This window comes from Lissotriton helveticus, chromosome 4_1 (assembly GCF_964261635.1).
Source record: "Lissotriton helveticus chromosome 4_1, aLisHel1.1, whole genome shotgun sequence".
In the NCBI taxonomy this organism is placed as follows: Eukaryota; Metazoa; Chordata; class Amphibia; order Caudata; family Salamandridae; genus Lissotriton; species Lissotriton helveticus.
This window is the reverse complement of record NC_136063.1, coordinates 1,099,743,432-1,099,757,588: the sequence shown is the minus strand read 5'-3', so window position 1 is coordinate 1,099,757,588 and position 14,157 is coordinate 1,099,743,432.

Here is a 14,157-nt window from a genome sequence, read left to right as displayed (position 1 = left end):
AGATCTTTTGGGCTACCATTAACATCTTATGCGGACAACACTAGGGGTGGGCGTAGTACGCGTAGTCCCGCTACGCGAAGCTAAGTGAAGACGTTCTCGCACTACGCGAGCTTCGCAAGCGTGCATAGTAGCCTGTCGGACCCGTTCGCGAGGCGTTTTTCTTGCTCGGGAGCGCGTTGTGTGTATTCGGGGCGCTGTCTGCGTGCTCGGGGGATCGTAGCTCGTGAACTTACCCATGCGGTGGGCTATGGGCGTGGCCATCTTGTTTTTTCAATTGTCCCGCCCGCTCGCGTTGCCTTATTTCCTGTTCCGGGTCACGTATAACGTGTTCGCGTAGTCGTGTTCGGGAACGCTATCTACTTGTTCGCGACCACTAGTGCGTGTTAGCGAGAAATAGCGCGTGAACTTACCCACGTGTTCGCGACGGGTGCGGCCATCTTGTTTTTCACTCTATGCTATGGTTCTGGGCCTAGTTTTCTATCCAGCTTTAATCTTTGCAATCTTTACTTATTTTCACTGTTTTTCTCACTTTTTTTATTTTTCTTCTCTGTCTCTCTGTCCCCAAGTTTATGTTTTGTGATTTATTTCTACTTTCACTGTGTTTTTGTTACTTTTCTACTGTTTTATTTTACTTCTTTATTCAAACTCCTACTTCTTCCCCCTAACTTTATTTTTTCCTTCTTTTCTTTTCTGCCTCCACCCCAGAACCATGGCCAAGGGCAGCAGTACTGGCTCCAAGGACAAGGCGCCTACGCCCAAGAGCTGGCTGCCTTGCCACAGAATGCGCCCTGCAGGGGTGCAGGCCCGACAACTGTTCGGAGAGGCGGAGGTGGCCGCCCTGGTTTTCTTCGTCCAGCGCCACCTCCCCTTGACCTTGGCAGCAGGCGGCAGGCCAGGCTCCGGGTACCTTACCCAGGAGCGTCACTGCCGGTGGGCGAAGGTGCGCCAGGCAGTCTTTCGCTGCTTGGGGATCCGGCGCACCCACCAGCCACTGGCCTACCGGTGGTCTGACATCCTGGACCGGGAGCAGGACCTGTTGGACCTGCTAGGTGTCGAGGTTGTGGGGCTTGGTGAGTAGCTAGTAATATATAGTAGTATAAGTATTTTGTATAATTCTTGGACGAATAACACGATTACTGGTGCGCTTAGTTACATTGCAGATCAATTCTGTTTCAAAATCTTCTGTGATTGTATGACACAGGTGCTGCTCAGCACTTCTCTTACTTGTTTGTAACTTTGCGCTAGCTTGGGCTGAATATTGATGTTAGAGTTTACTTTAGAGAACTGAAGTTAGTTAATGCTATTGCTAGATAGAGTCTAGTCCTTCCATTGTCCTTCAGTGAAATAGTGGTGGATGGATAATAGGTTTACTTAGTATTAGTTCATATTTTTTTTACGGTCTGCGTGACGCCTCCTCTGTCACTGAATGCTTCTTACCCCAGTCCTCCATAGAACCTTTTTGTAGTTTTAGTGAGTGGTAGGCTTAGCAATAGCATTGTCAGTTAGTAGCAGAACAACATATGACCCAACCAACCAACAGTTTGGTGTATGCACAAATTTATGCATGTGTCCTCCATCTCATCTATGCATTTTTGCTGGCAAAAATAAAATGGAAATGCAGACTTGCTGAACAATTGGCCCGTCTGGAGTAGGTGGTGTAGGTCAGGTGGTACTGGCTTCGTTAGTATTCTGCAATCAGAATGATTATGGAAGATTTGATTAGTGTTCATATAAGTAGACGGTCCGTGAATCCTGCAAGCCAGTAGTCGTTTAGATAGGTAAATGTTATTGCAATTGTTGTTTCCTAAAATGTTTGAGCGTTTTTTTTAATGATTTGTTTCACAGCACTCAATATTTCTCTCTTTCTTTATTATTTCTTACATAATCAGTACCCAGAGGCAAGAAGACGGGGTCCTAGTCGGTGGGACATCCATCAGAGGAGCGCTCCTCTACCGAGGATCCTGCTGCTGGCTCCAGTAAGTCCTACAGTGCTTATATTATTAACAATTATATTTCCCTAACTTTTAACGCACCTTATTTTTTCCAAACTATTAATTCCGCTTCCTCCTAATTCAATTTTTAACAAAAGCTTCTTTGATCTTCATTATCTGTTTTCCAAATTTTGGGTATCCCTGCCTTTCAGTTCCTTCAAACTGCCTCTGCTATGACTCTCTGTACTACTATTAGACTGTCTGTAGCTAAGCTTGCCCTGTTGGCCACTCTTTAGTTAAGGTTTTCTTTTAAATAAAGCTGTGATAGAACAATAGCTGTAGCCACTGGGTCCACTCCTGTCCTTTGCGTTGTTCTCTTTAATCTCTAGGCTTTGACAATTCCCACCAACAAAATGCGCAACCAGATGTTTGTCTAGTATTTTTTGTTAGGGTAGTAGTACATACTACTACTACTGTTGTGGGTATTCTGCACAGTCACATACAGAACTATGCACAAGAAAATAGGATGTTGGTGATGGGAGGTTGGACCTTACTTACACCACAGTCAGAGAACTCAGAACGCACAATACACTGACCGACTAGCTATAGTGTCTCAGTCATTAGTCATTATTATGTCCCGACCCCCACACGAAGATACCCAATGATTTTATTACACAACCCAGAACATAACACCCTTTCGCTCACTCACTCGTGTAAGTCCACTACACCACAGGCACTCCAAATATACCACAGAGTCTATGTGCAAGTTCAAAAGCTTTATTTTTTTCAAATAATAACAAGCTTTGTAAGTTGTTCCATGAAATTACATCCAGCTCCAACATGCAAAATAAAGAAGATTAAAAGTAAACATTTGTGGCGTGGCCAAGGCGGCAGGCATGGCAGACGTAGCCGAAACGAGCTCCGTCCCGCCGGCCAAATATCCTGCAACTTATCCGACGTCGCCCCGACCCCACAGCGATTAAGAGGCGCACTGTCGGAGGCGGAGGGGGAGCCCCGGTGGCGATTTGGGTGGCTGCGGAGTGCTGGGTCTGCCGATCTGGGCCCGAGGCGGTGCGGCCTGCGCCGGGCGTCGGAGCCGGGACCTCGAGTCTGGTGGGACCCGGCTTGAAGTGCGACGGCGCTGGGGACAACGGAGTGAGGAGCGTCCCCCATTCATCCTTCAGCCGCGGACAGTCTGAGGCCACGGGCCCCGGCCGGGGGAGGACACACAACAAGGGACTGCGGGGAGAGCCCAGCGCCGCCCTAGGAACATCGGCGGAGGCAGGGTAAGCAGCTGCTACGAGGCGGACGGCTTTGAGGGGGGGAGGGGAAGCTCCCTCGGAGACGGGCCGGCTCCGCTCGGCGGTCGAGTCGGACCGCAGGACTCCGCAGCGCTGGAAGGCTCCTGTGTTCTCCCCCCCCATGAACCCCCGCCCCCCCCCTTCCTCACGGGGGGGGGGCCTGGACGCTGAGACGAGGTGCGTGGCAGCTGGGGCTGCGGCTTGGAGTGAGCCCGGTTGGGGCTGGGAGCTGTTGAGATACCCCTGCGGGTGCCCCCTCGGCGGCTGAGTCGGACCGCGGGGAGAGAGAACCCCCCCACTCGAGACTGTGACCCCCCCCAATTGGATCTAGGGGAGTGTGGCCGGTGTCGGGGCTCAGACCGTGGTCTGGACGACGTCGCTTGGAGCAGCAGGGGGGGGGTCGGATCGTCTCCTGCTGGCCCCGGGACTGGTTGAACCCATATACCCTTATGAACTAGCGGCGGGGGCCCTCATTGAGGGGGCGCGGGGCTCTTTAGCGCTGCCATTGGGCCTCGGGCGGAGGCCGGGAGTGTATCTGGCACGAAGGGACATGATGCTGAAAATGGCGCCAACAGCTTGAGGTGTCACTGAGGTGGAGCGAGATAGTGCAACACTGTGAATAGCCTCACCGGCCTGCTGGGAACCTAGAACGCGGCCCCCCACGGAGCTCGAGTGGGCGGAAGAGATCCTATCGGTAGACCCCACCCGGGGTGGAGTGCATGATTGCTTGGTGTCCCTACGGTCTGATTGAACTCTATACTCGTGTCCGAGGCTCATCATGACGAGGGACGGCAATAGTGGCGGCACTACGAAACTGGGCCCTATCGACAAATTCACAGGGCCGGGTGGTGGAGCGGGGGCCTCCGGAGGTCAACAGGGACCGGACAATGCGGCCCTTATGGCGGCTGTAACGCAATCTAGAGACATGTTGGACGCCAAAATTGGGCTGTTGGGGCTGATGTCACTCTACTTCGACAGGATCTACGTAATGCTGTTGCCCGCATCACTGAAACTTAAACCAGACTCATGGGGGTGGAGGATGATGTGGCGATCCTCAAGAAGAAAGTGGCCACCATGGAAGGCATTCAGAAGGGACTGGCGCTCCGGGCTGAGGATGCGGAAGGGCGGGCCCGGAGGAATAACCTGCGGTTCGTGGGATTCATGGAGAACAGCGAAAAAGGCAACATGGAGGCATTCCTGACCCAAAGGCTGGAGGGGTGGCTCCCCCCGGAGTCCCTTTCGCGCTGCTTTGTAATTGAGCGGGCGCATCGAGCACTTCTCCCGAAACCACCGGTGGGTGCTCGCCCTCGACCAGTGATAGCCAAACTACTCAATTATCACGACCGTGACACTATCCTAAAACAGGCTCGCGCAAAAGAGCCCCTGATGTACGAGAACCACAAAATTCTGATATTCCCGGACTATACCAAATTAGTGCAGCAGCAACGACAATCCTTTACTGCAGCTAATGTGCGTCTGAGAGACCTCAAAATTCAATACGCCCTGCTCTATCCGGCCCGCCTACGGGTGGTGTTTCAGTCCCGGACTCAGTTCTTTAACACTCCAGAGGAGGTCTTTGCCTGGACAGATGAGACAGTCCGAATAAGAGTGCATACCCCGCCGGGCCGTGACTCCGACTCGTCCTCCACGATGGAAACCCCGAGGACTCCCCGAAGCAGAAGCAATTGGAGGTCACGCTCTCAGAAGCACCCACCTCCCCAGGATGCGGAGACCGGGGACTCCAGCGCTGCTGGCTCTCAAACTCTGAAGCCCTGACGTCCAGTGTAACTCTGGGCCTTCTTGGCGCTGGGCCCCGGATGGCTGCTGACGGACCATGTTTGTACCGGGGATGATGATGAATCTTGAGACTTGCCACCGGTCACCTTTGCTTACAGTAAATGTATTGATGTGGACCATGGGTCGGGGGACGCCCGAGGGCGGGCATAACCCCCGAGATTAGCAAAGCTAGTTGGGTAAGGGATAGGTTGGGATTGGGTAGGTAGTTGGTGGAGATCCATTGGCATAGTGGTCTCTAGCCTCCCGTTGGGGGCTGGGGATACTCTATACCACGACAGGTACTTCAATGTTGCTGAGGGGTGGGGGGTTGCTGGGAGAGTTGTGGGTATGGTTTGTGGTGAGGGTGGGGGAGGGGGTTGGAGGGGGAGTTGCTGGGGGTGGGACAGTTGGTATCGGCACAGTGTCCAGTCGAGTCCAGTTGAACTTCTATATGTGTGTGTGACCCCAGTCACCTAGGGCCCTGACTTATCTGCCCATCGATGGCGGCTGATATCCACGAGACAGGCCTCCGCGGGAGTCATTGCGTGTGGTGAGCTGGAATGTGCGGGGGATGCTTGATAAAATAAAGAGAGGCGCAGTCTTGAGAGTAGAGAAGAGGGAGAGGGCGGATGTGCTACTTCTACAAGAGACGCACCTCCTAGGAACCAAAACCCTTAGCTTACAACGGTATGGCTACCAGCAGGTATTTCATGCTGGTTTTGTGAAAGGGTCACGGGGGGTCGCAGTCCTGGTACATCGCAGATTGACTTATGTCCATGAGACTCAATGGGTAGACACGTATGGCAGATTTGTTATGTTATGTTATGTTAATATTTTTTATTAGGCGCACAGCTGCTCCAGCGAAGGAGCGTCCTGGCGCCCGACAAGGAAAACCACAACACAACCAACAGAAAAACAGGGAAAAAACGACTACAGGAAGATTAGAATAAAAAAGTTTTGATGGCTTTCCGAAAATGTAAAAGATCCTCCAGCATACGAATCTCAACCGGAAGGGAGTTCCAGATAGCCGCAGCCTTCACACGGAAGGAACGGCCACCGGCACGACACAACTTAAAACGGGGGACCACGGCAAGAGCCTGACCCAAAGATCGGAGAGAGCGTGCCGGGACATAGAAGGACAGGAGATCAGACAGGATCTGAGGGGCGGTGCCTTTCAGGATTTTAAAAGCCAAACACAAAACCTTAAAATGAATCCTCATCTTCACCGGCAACCAGTGCAGGGAGCGAAGAACATTGGAGACGGAGCAGCATCTTGGCAGGCCTACTATTGCTCTAGCTGCAGCGTTTTGAACCCGCTGCAGACGGGTAATTTCTGCCTGGTTAGCCCCCACCAGGAGAGAGCTGGCGTAATCAAGCCGGGAGATTACCATTGCCTGAATCACCAGCTGCCTGGTCGGGGCATCGAAGAATTTAAGGACTGGTCTTAGGCCCCGGAGAACGCCGAAACAACAGGCCGCGGTTTTTTTGGTATGGGCAACAAAGTTAAGGCTACTATCCAGCCAAACTCCCAAGTTTTTTAATTCTGAGACCGGAGTAGGGGATGGTCCCAGTTCCGAGGGCCACCAACTGTCCCCCCAGAGCTCCGCTCTCTTTCCGACAATCATAACCTCGGTCTTTGATGCGTTAAGCTGGAGACAGTGCGCCGTCATCCAGCTGGCCACCGCCTTCAGTCCATTCTGAAACCTGGGGGCATCAACCTCCGCATCCCCGCGGAGGGTAACCGCCAGCTGAGTATCATCGGCATACGAGACCATAATTAGGCCCCACTGCCTTGCGACCTCAGCCAGCAGTCTCACGTATAGATTAAATAACGTGGGACTCAGCGAGGATCCCTGCGGAACCCCCATGGCCAGAGGATGGAGTTTGGACTGAAAGGGAGGGATGGCCACGCAAAAGGAACGATCGTCGAGGAAGGAGCGGAACCACTGCAGGGCCTGTCCCCCAACACCAATCTCCTCCAACCGGTGCAACAGAATGCTGTGAGAGACAGTGTCAAAGGCGGCGCTGAGGTCTAATAATACCAGCGCCGCCGTCTGACCAGCATCCAGCACCGTACGCAGGTGTTCCACCATCGCTAGAAGAGCCGTTTCCGTGCTGTGCCCAGCACGGAAGCCATTCTGCGTGGGATCGAGGACATCGGCCCGGGCGAGATGTTCTGACAGGGCCAAGTTAACATGAGCCTCTGCCACCTTCGCCGGCCAAGGGAGTAATGAAATTGGTCGGTAGCTCTCGGGTTTCACGGGATCCATCGAAGGCTTCTTCAAGATTGGAGAAACCACCGCCTGCTTCCATTTGATCGGAACGACACCCGAGGTCAGCGAAAGGTTAATCAAGGAGCACACTGCGGATCGACCCAGAAAAGACTGGTCTCTAAAAAGAGCTGATCTTACTGGATCCGAGGGAGAGCCAGACTTGATCTGCAAGGCAAGTTTGTTAAATCCCTCCGGAAGTAACGGAGGAAAGGAGTGCAATGTAGTGTGTCCTTGAATACCATCTTGAGTTCCCGGGTCGGGCCCAATGCCCGGAAAAGCCTGATAAATAACTCGAACCTTCTCCAAAAAGAAGGAAGCCAGTGCCTCACAGTGGGAGATGGAGCCAACTGCCGGGGAGGTGGTTCTTTTCGCCAAAAGATCTTTAACGGCTTTAAATATAGTCTTGAACGGGTTCGAGCTATTGCGGAATTCCAATGCATAAAATGCCGCAAGAGTTTTACAAATAGCTCGATGATAGGTCTTGACGGAAGCAGCGTACGCGGCTTTCATATCAGCATCATACGTCTTCCGCCAGGCTCTCTCCGCCCGTCTACAACTCCCCTTCAGGGCACGCAGTGCCCCGTCATACCAGGGGCTCGGATCTCTGGTGCTCAATTTACACGAGACGATGGGAATCAGAGAATCCAGCGCCCTAGTAGTCCATCTACAAAACTGATCGTAGCCAGCTTCCACGTCATCCAGCGGGCTCAATGGCACTTCCTGCAGAAGCCGGTGCAGGTCTTCCATCCTGAGTTTATTCCAATGACGCTTGGCAACCCGCCTAAGCGTTGGAGTAGAGGGGGTCTCCGGCAAAGAATACCGGATAGACACAAGAAAATGGTCCGACCACCCTAATGGAGAGATGGATACAATACTGGCCTCAGTCAGGTTAGTGAAGAAGGGGTCCAAAATATGGCCTCCTACATGAGTAGGTTGTGATACCTGTTGGAAGAGCTGGAGAGCCTCTAAATCAGCTAAGATACTTTTCACCGCCGGGGTAGTGTGAATGTGGAAATGGAGGTTCAGGTCGCCCATGATGGAAAAATTAGCACAGCCCATAGCTAATGCGCTGACAGCGTCTGAAAAGGCGTCTCTGAACACTACATCACTCCCCGGAGGGCGGTAAACCACCATCCCAGAGAAAGTAAACTGGGGGCTGATTTGGATCTTAAAAGAGGCACTTTCACAGCCATCGATGTTGAGGTCATTCCAATTACAGGTAAAACAGGACCTAACTATAAGAGCAATACCACCTCCTCTAGTTGGCCGGTTCAGGGTGTAGATAGAATACTCAGGGGGGCAGTTGATAATGGCCACATCCGCATCCTGAAGCCAAGTTTCAGTGATGGCAAATATGTCCGGGGACTCATCCTTAATGAGATCGTGGATGGCCTGATAATGTTTTACCATGGATCTGGCATTTACATTCAACACCCTAAGAGTACGTACAGGGCCCTTACTCCTGGGGACAGATGGAATGTCCCTCTTGCCAATAGACAAAGGAGGCGCAAGCGCCCACCTCTTACAGGCACATTGGTAAGGGCCAAGAAGAGGATGAATAGGCGCTGACATACACCCCGGGATGGCATGGCCGATAGTCCGAAGACTCGCACCAGAGTAGATAAGCATCGCGGTGAGAGAGGAAGATCTAACCTCATGCCTCTTACTAGCCCGCAGCGCCCCGCGCGACCTTAGCGCGGACGGGCGCACACGGGCAGGACTCTGGCACGACTCAGGCTAAGCGAAGGCTCTCCCGCTGCGCGATACCGCTGCGCTAAGCAGGGAGCATTAAATAGGCGTCTCACCCAGGATGCTGCGCACTCAAGCACTCGCTGGAGATGGCGGTCAGCAACTACCCCACTCCAAGATGGCGACCAGTGAGGGAGCCTACCCCAGGAACCAGACCCGCTCGAGCATGGGTGAGCTCCAATTATAGTGCAGGTGAGGGGGCTTCTAAAAGCGGGGGAACCACAAAACTAAAAAGAAAATAAATAAAAAACGGGTAATTAAAAGCGATGTCAGCACGAAGAGCGCGAAGCGCTAGCAGCGATAAATTTCCTTGTCTGGGCAAATCAAGGAGCAGCTCGCCTTAAATAGGCGTCTCACCCAGGATTCTGCGCACTCAAGCGCTCGCTGGAGATGGCGGTCAGCAACTACCCTACTCCAAGATGGCGACCAGTGAGGGAGCCTACCCCAGGAACCGGACCCGCTCGACCATTAAGGGAATGGTGGGAGATGAACCCATGGTCTTTGGAAGTGTGTATGCCCCGCCCCCGCAGCAAGAGGCGCTCATTGAAAAGCTGTTAGAAGTTTGGGCTGAAATCCCGAATGTGTTGGCGATAGTGGGAGGTGACTGGAATGATGTGATGAATGTGCGGATGGATCGTTGTAGACCCGGAGGGGGCCCAATAGCGGATACTCCCACCAGACTGAGCGGTATGGTGCAGGGAATGGGCTGGATGGACGCATGGAGATACCAACACACTCATAGCCGAGAATACACTTATGTCTCAGCGGTCCATAAGTCCTTCTCCAGAATCGACTATATGTTTATTCCCCAAACCTGGATAGGGAGGGTAGATTCTACATTTATACTCCCACGCGGCCTGTTGGATCACTCCCCTATCACGATGGACTTGCGTCTGGACAGGAGGCGGCAGCCATTTAGGTGGCGCCTATCTACATGGCATCTACAGCAAGACAGCTATCAGTCACACATGAGAGAGGCCATAGCTCAGTATTGGGACAGTAATGATAGGCCCGAAACTGATGATATAACCCTATGGGAAGCCCTGAAGCCCGTGCTCCGTGGTGTAGATATTGCCTGGTGTGCCGCAGAGCGTAAGACCCGTAGGAGGGATATAGAAGAGAAGGCGAGTCGGGTCCAGGAGTTGGAGGAGGAGTGCAGCACAGGGGGGGATGCAGATGCCGTGGGGCAACTACTGCTGATGCAACAGTCATATACCTCTCTGCTGATGGATGAGGCTCGTCAGCTGTGGTTGGCTACGCAAAGTAGAATATACCAGTGGGGAGATAGCCTATACAGCATTGTACTGGACTTATGTCAGGGTACCTTCCAGGCGCAGTCTCTGCCTGGACTTCGGGATGCGGTGAGGGATCCGGTGAGGGATCCGGTGACGGCCCCTGCGGATCTGGCTGCCAGCTTTGTGCAATATTATGCAGTCCAATATGCCCCCCGGGAGTCTCTCCCAGCGGCAGACGTCGATAAATTTCTTGCGGACCTCCCGCCACGGGTGCTATTGGATTAAGGGCGTGATCGGCTTGACCTCCCGTTGTCAGCTGAGGAGTTGGGCGTGGCACTTGGAGAACTGAACACTGGTAAGGCCCCTGGGCCCAATGGTTTCCCGTGTGAATTTATGAAGACATTTCATCTCCAGCTGGGGATGCGCTATAGACGAGCACTGGAGGCTGCCAGAGAGTGTGGTCGCCTTCCAGCGGACTGGCGACGCGCTGAAATCGTGGTCTTCTGTAAACCTGGGAGGCCTCCTGACCAACATGAATCATATAGGCCAATATCGCTCCTAAATGTTGAAGCAAAAATGATGGCGAAAGCTCTGGCCAATCGTCTCCTCCCACACATAACTGACCTGGTTCACCCAGACCAGGCCGGATTTATGCCCCACAGGGCAACGAGACACAATATCAGACGCGCGCAGGTGGTGGTGGAAGTGGCTTGAGCTGCCGGACTCCAGGCGGCACTCCTACTAGCTGATATTGATAGAGCGTTCGACTCATTGAGTTGGGTATATCTTCGTGCGCTCCTGACACGCTTGAACCTCGGACCCCGTTTCCTTTCGTACCTACAGCTGCTATACACGGATCTGACGGTATCTGTGAGAGTGGCGGGAGCGATATCCAGCCCCTTCCCAATAGGCCGGGGCACCCGACAGGGTTGCCCCCTCTCACCTTACTTGTTTGCCCTGGCAATGGAGGCGCTGGCGGCATGGGTGCGGATAGATGCACAGATGCGAGGAGTTGAATGGGAAGCGGGCCGGCAGACAGAATTGCACTCTACGCAGACGACGTCCTCTTCTTTCTCACAGACCTAAATAGATCGGGGCCCAGGGTCCTTGAAATAATGCGGATCTTCGGCGAGGTATCTGGCCTTCACTTACACCTACGGAAATCTACTCTGTGGGCGCTGGGGGGGGCGTGAGGGCCTGGGAGCCTGGGCGTCAGCATTGCAGGAGGCGGCGGGAGGCATTAAATATCTGGGCGTGTTCCTGACGGAAGTCGCTGGAGTTTCTTGGGCCCGCAATGTGTTGCCGGTTTGGGACCGGGTACGGTCAGACATGAAAACATGGTCCAGAATGCCCCTAAATGTATATGGCCGATCTGCCATATTTAAGATGGTAGCTCTCCCGCGTCTCCTTTACCAACTGCAAAATTATCCCTATCCAATTTCACCACAGTGGTTTAAACAGGTGAATTCGGCATTGAGCCAGTTCCTTTGGGCTGGTGGGGTGGCGAGAGTGGCACTCCGCACTTGCTTCCTCTCCACGTATTGTGGGGGCTTGGCCACATCAGATATCCTGTCTTACTATCAAGCATCTCATCTCTTAGTGCTAAACGAATGGTGGTATGGGGACCGGAGCGACCCGGCCTACGCCCTTGAGAGATACATGAGGGACCCGGACACGCTGCACACTATTCTGTATTCGGCGGCCGTGAGGAAGAGGCTCCCGATGGTAACCCAGGTGGTCTTCCGGGTGTGGCGCGGAGCAATACACCATATGGGGTGGTGGAATAAATTGACGAGGGAAACCCCATTGTGGCAGAATGGGAGGCTTCCGGCACTGGCTTCCTTGCAGGGATTCCGTGGCTGGGACGCGATTGGAATATCGGCGTCGGGCCACGTCATGAAAGGCACGACCCTTAAATCGTTCCAAGCATTGAGAGAGGAATATGATATGCCCCAAACACAGTTCTTTCAATACTTGCAGTTCCGGCACGCCTTGTCCCCCGCCTTGGTCGGCCTGGAGTCCCTGCCCGAGTTTAGCCCCCTGGAAGCTAAGGTGTTCATGGGAGAATTAGAAACCAAGAAAATATCTAATATATATCAGACACTGGTTACGCACTGTTCCTCTCCCCTGGATAGGCTACGGTCGGTGTGGGAGGGAGACGTAGGGGACTTGGAGGAGGAGGACTGGAGGGAAGCCCTGGAGGCCCCGAGGGGGGCTACTGTTGCGGTGCGCCTGCGCTTTATCCAATTCAAGTACTTACATAGAGCCTACTATACTAGGGACCGATTGTGGAGGGCTGGTCTGATTGCCTCCCCTGATTGCCTGCGGTGTGGCCGCGCGGTGGGCACCTTCATTCACACGGTGTGGGCGTGTGATAAATTGCTGAGGTTCTGGACCGGCGTATGGGATTGCCTGTCTGAGGTGTTGGGCTGGGACCTCCCCCGATCGCCGAAGCTGGGCCTGCTTCATGTTATGGATCAGGTGGGAGGGAATATTTATAAACGCCATCTGCTGCTCCTAGGCCTTACGGCAGCCAAAAGAGATATAGCCCCGGCCTGGAAGGATCCCAGGGCCCCCTTGGTAGGGGTGTGGAAGATGGGTTTGGATTTTTATATGGGGCTGGAGCGTCCGGTCTTTGAAGCCAGGGGATGCCCCCGCAAACATTTCAAAATATGGAAGAGATGGGCGGACTATAGAGGACTGTGGCTGGAACCACCACCGCAACAAGATGCTGATGCAGGACAATTGCTTGTTGACCCTGGGTGAAATACTACACACACTGACTATGTTTTTTCCTATGCTCTTATATTCGGACCATGTGGTCACTGTGCGGGGAGGGGGGTGGGATCCGGGTGGGGGATTACAAGGGTGGGAGTTGAGGGGCAGGGAGTTTGAGGAAGGTCATTTATATCGAAATGTTGCCTGCATTGCTTGCCTGTGATGTTTACTTATCTGCCCACCGCTCCCCTGACTCATGGAGAGAGGTGCCTGTTTTGTAATCCTTCAACAACAAGAAAATCAATAAAATTTGGTTCTGGAAAAAAAAGTAAACATTTGTACAACTAGTACATGATGGACATCTGTGTGAATTGTGGGAGATCCCTCACCGTTGAACGTATACTGGTTACATGCATCTTTCGTTAGCTCTGCAAATCTCTGGTCCGTAGAAGGCAATCTCCTCATCTGCATATTATGATAAAAATGGGGCACGTTAGACAGTATAAAATAATACAATTATGCAAGCTTTTTGCAGTCATGCCAAAAAGTGTAACATTATGGCTAAGCAATATGGCCTAACCGAACTCAATAATAAAAGTGACTTGTTTTTCAACCTCTTCACTTGTATGCAACACATGTGGCATCAAAGGCGTCTTACTGCACAACAAGCTGCGAGGTAACATGCGCCAAAGAGTAGACATGAATCTAAAATGGTTACATGGCTCAGGCTAACTTTCCAAAGACTACAGTAGGAGTAGAGATGAGATGACCCTAGGGACCATATATACTACTACTAATGTCTGTCTACTGACTCTACTGTAGTACGCAATTTGGACTAGTGATGATTTATGTTGTACTTTACCTGTTTTTTCAATCTTCCTTCCTGGTGAAAACGAGTAAAATAGAGGGAGGTGTACAGGCATCTAAAAAGGTGTACTTGTTTTTATAGGTGCACTACCAGTACCAACCACCAGTGCCGACGGGGCCAGCGGCGATGCCAATGCTGCCATCCAAGAGGGGGCAGGAGATGCGGCACCTGCAGGAGCACCAGTGGGGGAGGAAACAGCGGCGGTGGTAAGTTATATTCATTACTTATTGGCATTACTAGCTAGAAGGGGAACACTTCACTCACTGTACTGTGAGACTTATTAAGTGTGTATGAACTTGAAGTTGT